Source organism: Equus quagga, chromosome 9, assembly GCF_021613505.1.
Source record: "Equus quagga isolate Etosha38 chromosome 9, UCLA_HA_Equagga_1.0, whole genome shotgun sequence".
NCBI classification, from domain to species: Eukaryota; Metazoa; Chordata; class Mammalia; order Perissodactyla; family Equidae; genus Equus; species Equus quagga.
In genome coordinates this window covers 69130240-69136449 of record NC_060275.1, presented here as the reverse complement: position 1 = coordinate 69136449, position 6210 = coordinate 69130240, and the positions used below count along the sequence as shown (strand labels likewise).

The 6210-nt window shown below is 43.4% G+C and overlaps 1 long non-coding RNA gene across 1 annotated transcript; it reads left to right on the top strand.

Annotated features, from left to right (window-relative positions):
• Positions 1-607: 607 nt before the first annotated feature.
• LOC124245144 (uncharacterized) lies at positions 608-5787 on the top strand. Its single transcript, XR_006890187.1, has 2 exons — positions 608-771; positions 5168-5787. It is a non-coding gene; the product is annotated as an uncharacterized LOC124245144 (long non-coding RNA).
• Positions 5788-6210: the final 423 nt, after the last annotated feature.

Genomic DNA, 6210 nt, shown 5'->3' with positions numbered 1-6210 from the left:
CACCTCTTTATTCAAAGTGAAGTGACAACCAGAGAACCAATCACAGGCTTAGGAAGCATGAAAAATGGACGGCACAGCAGCAAGCACACAGTTTTGTGGTGAGTCCTGGCTCTGCTGCTTACCCAACCTCTACAAACCTTGGTTTCTTCATAATCAAAGTGGAGACAATAATATTTACTGCAGAAGTGTTACGAGGACTAAAGTTGATGTATGTGGAACACCCAGGAAGCGTCTCATCACATTGTGAGTGATCAATGACAGCAAATATTATCCCTGGTTTCCTTCCTTAGGCATGAGTCATACAAAATTTTGTTTTGTCCAAACAACCCTCTTTGCCCTTGATCCTAAAACATGTGATTCACAGACCAGCAGCATTGGCATCACCTGTGAGCTTGTTAGAAAAACAGACTCTCAGGCCCCACCCTAGAGCAACTGAATCAGAACTTACAGCTTAACAAGATCCCCAGGTGATTTGCATGCACATTAAAGATTGAGAAACACTGATCTATGCAATATCGCGGGGGTGGGGAGGTGGGCGGGGTGAGAATTCAAAACAAGTAAACTATGTGACTGCACAAAAAGGATTCAGATAGCAGACTGTGGAACCCTAACTATAACTTAGATGCGTCAGTTTGAAGTGCCTGTGGGAGCCTAGTGGCTGAGCCCAGCAATGATGGGAACTTAAGGCAAGAAGGAGCACCCAGGACAGACAGCCTTTGCACCATCCTAGCAAGACAACTCTACAAGAAGCAGAATCTCCCAGCTCCCTGGGTAGGTGATCTGGTGGAATCTCTGAATTCTCCCAGGAGGTAAAAGCTATTGCTGCAGAATGAATTATTCCCCAGAGTTAATGGTTTAAACAACAATAATTATTTACTATCTCTCACAGTTTCTGTGGGTCAGAAATTCAGACAGGGCACTGGATCTGGGGCCTAAGCTGGAAGACTTGCAGGCTGGGGGCTGGAATCATGGACATCTCCTTCAATCTCATGTCTGGCAGGCATGCTAGCTGTCAGTTGGGGGCCTAGTTAGCATTGTCAGCTGGAACACCCACACGTGGCCTCTCCTCAGAAAATGGTGGCTGGGCTCCAACGGCAATCAGAGAGAGAAAGAGAGAGACAGAGAACCAAATGGAAGCCAAACTACATTTTATGACCTAGCTTTGGAAGTCATACAGCATCACTGCTGCCCCATTCTGTTGGTCAATGTAGTTACAAAGGTCTGCCCAGATTGAGAGGGAGGAAACATAGACCCAAGGTATGTCAAGGTCACATTGTAAGAATACCTTGTAGGAAGAGATACTTTTGTGATGGCCATATAATTGAGCCCATCTTATTATGGCCATCTTTGGAAAACCAAATTTGCCATATGAATATTCCTTTTGGTTCCAGTTATTCCAGATCTCAAATCACCACAACACCACCATCATCACAGACAGATTCTTATTTAGTGTCTTCCATGTGGAGGGCACCATATTCTGGATCATATTTATCTTACAGCAAGAGTTATAGGTGGCTCCTCTCCCTTTGGTGTGCCTTGTTCTTGGGAATTCTTTCATTATTTTTTTCCAGGAAAAATAGCTTCAAAACTAGTTTTAGTTGCCATTCTGTCTTGTTCTTTTGCATTATTTCATTACAATTAAAGTCTTTGAATGTGACGTCAAAGGACTTTGAAAATAAGTGAGAATGAGTGGAACAGGTGAAGATAACGGTTCATTCACTGAGACTAAGTTTCCAATTAGGTCTTTCATTGCTCGAGAGCTTGGCATTCATTGCTAAGGGCAAAATAAAAGAATTGCAGCAAAATGTGCCCCAGCATTAAAATTTTGATTTCCATTTTTTTGTAGCTATCTAACTACCTTATATTTTCAGGCTAAAATGTTTTTCTGTGTATTTCCATCTTCATAATAAAACTTTCTTGGCAAGACCGCTCTCAATCTGTTTGGTGGTTCTTAGAGTAGAGTAGAATCAAAAAGGAGGGAGGAATAGAGTTTTCTACATTTGACAAAACAAAAAAATACCAGTGTTTGTTTCTCATTAAAAAAAAAATCAGAGGAAAACTACAATTAGATCTGGCCTCTAGCCATTCATCCTAAATAATAGAGGAAGAGAAGCATAAGGCAACTGGATATAGATTTGCGCAGACTTGTAGGTTTCTAATTTTGTGCAATCTTCTGTTCCCTTTAACCAAAAAGTCACATTCTAACTTCTTATGGTTAGATGGTCTGCCCCTGAGGTGGTCCTTTCTTTCCATCTACCTCCTAACTATTGTTCACATCTCAGGGTTCCCAGTATTTCCTTCTCCTAGAAATTTCACACACACACATACACACACAATCATTCACCACATATGTACACATCCACACACACACAACCTGACACGCACACAAATACAAAGTCATTCACATGCTCATGGTCACTCACACACACAGTCACTCCCAAGCATGTGTGCACCCACACTAGCTTAGCGCAACCCACCTGCTGACTTTGACCACCTATGCAACTCTTTAACCATGTCTTCCCTCCCTTGAACACACCAGCTCCATGCCTAAGCAAGAGGAAAACTTTCCACCTTTTGGGATCTACATGACAATAGTAACATTCACATTCAAGAGCCGCTCCCCAAGCCCACCCAGGATCCTGACCTTCTCCAGTGTTAACAGTCCATTCTACCCCATTCTTTTCTGCTAATCAAGATTATCAGAGAGCAATTAAAAGTGAGTGAAATTTGCATAGGGTTAACCTTGAATCTGTCATAATTTGTTTTTCATTTCATAAAATTCTATAATACAAGTGTTATGGATTGAATTACGTCCCCCTAAATGATATGTTGAAGTTCCAATCCCCAGTACCTGTGAATGTGACCTTATTTGGAAACAGGGTTTTTGCAGATGTAATCAAGTTGAGACGAAATTGTTAGGGTGGAGCCTCAGCCAACATGAGTGGTCCTTATGAAAAGAGGAGGAGTGGGGCCGTCCGGTGGCACAGTGGTTAAGCGCTCATGTTGCGCTTCGGCGGCCCGGGGTTTGCCGGTTCAGATCTCGGGTGCAGACATGGCACCACTTGGCAAGCCACGCTGTGGTAGACGTCCCACATATAAAGTGGAGGAAGATGGGCACAGATGTTAGCTCAGGGCCAGCCTTCCTCAGCAAAAAGAGGAGGATTGGCAGCAGATGTTAGGTCAGGGCTGATCTTCCTCAAAAAAAAAAGAAGAGGAGAAGAGGTACAGGGACACAAGGGGAACACCATGTGACGACAGATGCAGGGATCAGAGTGATGCAGCTGGAAGACAGGGAGCACCAAGGACTACCAGCCACCACCAGAACCTAGGCAGCAGCAAGGAAGGGCTGTCCACGGTGAGAGGGAGCGTGGTCCTGCTGACACCCTGATTTCAGACTTCTAGACTCCAGAACTGTGAGAGAATACATTTCTATTGTTTTAAGCCAACCTGTTTGTGGTCCTTTGTTATGAAAGCTCTAGGAAACAAATACAATAAGTATTAAAATAAATTACTCCTAGTGGGCCTCGTAACTGGGGAGACAGAATGGCTTGTTATTAGCAAGGACAGACATGAGGAGAGGACATGGTGGCCAGGCTGGTGGGAGCCTGGATCCCGAAGCTGGGTTGTCTCTGTCTGGCTCGGGCTGCTGTAATAGAATCCCATAGACAGGGTGGCTTATAAACAGCAGACATTTTGTTCTCATAGCTCTGGAGGCTGGGAAGTCCAAGATGCAGCGTCTGGTGCCGACCTGCTTCCTAGTTCATAGATGGCCCTGTAACCTCACACTGCAGAAAGGGGAAGGGAGCTCTCTGAGCTTTTTATATGGGCGCCAATCACATTTATGAGGGCTCCACCCTCACGGCCTAAGCACCTCCCCAAAGCCCCACCTCCTAAGACATATGGATTTATCATGAATTTGGGGAGGACACAAATATTCAGTCTATAGCACTGGTCCTTTGTCAATCTAGACCCCGATAAGTCTGCATCAAGTGACTACTTTAGAGACCATATTTTCTTCAGCTCTTCCAGGAAATTTTTCTCCGGCTCTCCAGCCACGATGATCTGTTGCTCATAAAAATATAAATACTCGTCCTTGTGGGCAATTGCATTTATATTTATGGAAGTCTTAGGTATCGTCATGTATGTGCTGCATGTTTCTGGGTGAGCGCTGGTCCATACAGTGTGTTCCTGGCCATTTCCTGCTTTCAGTGTCAATTGCTACAGCTGATGGGGTGCGTCGAGTATGCTGGGGCTACCCATTTATGTGAATTGGTTGGAAAATATCTGAACCAGGAAGAAAAAAACACTTCTTGGGAAGCTGGGAGTGTAGACATGGTCAGAGAGCAGAAGAGCAGCTTCCAGATAAGAAAGGATAATGTACATTAAAGGAAGAGGGACAGAAGTTCTTATTTATTGTATCAACTGTACCCATATGCCAGGTATTTCACATTTGTGTTGATATCTAATCCGAACAACATCTTTCAGCATGGGTGAAATGCCTAATGTAAGGAAAATGAAATTGAAGTTCAGAGAACTTAAGTAATCTGCTCAGAGTCACACAGCTAGTAAGTGGAAGAGCTAGGACTTGAATCCAGTTGTATCTGACTCCTAATCCTGTCTTGCAGTGAGAAGTCAAATATTAGGTCACCCTTTAGGAGAGCTGTTCAGATTTATCAGAATCAAGGAAGGAAGCTCGAGTCTTTGATTTCCACTTTAAATTGTAAGAAGCTACATCTTTTTTTTTTAAGATTTTATTTTTTTCCTTTTTTCTCCCCAAAGCCCCCTGGTACATAGTTGTATATTCTTTGTTGTGGGTCCTTCTAGTTGTGGCATGTGGGACGCTGCCTCAGCGTGGTTTGATGAGCAGTGCCATGTCCGCGCCCAGGACCCGAACCAACGAAACACTGGGCCGCCTGCAGCGGAGTGCGCGAACTTAACCACTCGGCCACAGGGCCAGCCCCAAGAGGCTACATCTTTTATATTGCATATCGTGGCAATCTTACTTTGGTACTAAGAAGGCTAGACCAGAATGTATTGTTCAAATGATGACTTACTGAAAGTTGAGATTTAGGACATTATCATGGCAATTTTCTTTCCTGCCTCTATAGTGATAGAAACCCCAATTTTTAGCCAGGCTTACAGCCACATTTCTTGGTTTCCTTTACAGTACATGTGGCCAAGTCTCTAACTGCTGACCAATGGGAAATAGATGAAACTGTCGTGCCTTTTCAGTAAACTTCCTCAAAGAAAGCGGAAGCATACCCTTTGCCCCCTTCTTCTCCATCCTTTCGTCCTTTCTGCTGCTTGGACCTTGGATGTGATGGCTTGAACTCTAACCACCATCTTGGACCCTGAGGACACAGGCCTCACTCGAGAGGTGGCAGAGCAGTGAGTTGAAGGATCCAAGACTTTGTGAAACAGAATTTCCATTTGGTCCTGCACTGCCCAACTCCTGCTTGTACCCAAGAGAGAAATAAATGTCTGTCTTGTTTGAGCTACTGTAATTTGGTTCTCTGTTACTTTCAGCCAGAGCTAATCTTGATACAGGTTATCACAGAGACACTTAGCTAAGAGCAAAGGATAAAACACGGATCACCATGTGCCAGCAGCTTCCCATACCATGGAGGCTTCTGTTCCTTTAAGAAAACAAACAAAAATGGTGCCTCCTTCTCTGTGTTCCTTGTGTATCTTTATAGACCCTCCTTTCATGACAAAAAGCCTGAAGCCCGCAAGTCAGGTGTTGGGTACTCAATGCCAATCTATCGCCAATAAAGTCAATAAAACTTATTTAAGTTTTATGTTTTTCTCCATTTCTTTATTTTTCTCCATCACTGTAACTTATACTTGCACAAGCGGTATAATCTGGTTGGTCAAACTCTTATCTCTCTGTTCTTTCAAAGCCCTCATTATAATCTGCATATTGAGACACCAGATAATGCAAGCGTCTGCTACTTATTTATACCTGCTCCCTGTTCTTAGTGATGGAAGACTGAAGGATCAGAAAAACGGTCCCAAGGTTAAAGGGAAAATGAAATGAACAGCTCTCAGCGGCTCATCAGGAATGTTTGTCTAACTCTTTACCTGGAACATCTGTGTTATAGCTTTGCTTTCCCTTATTTTCAATAAGACTTTAATCCGCTGGCCAGGAACTCTCCCTTCATCTCCTATATATTGCCAACACTTCATGAATATTTAATAAGCAATTAAATA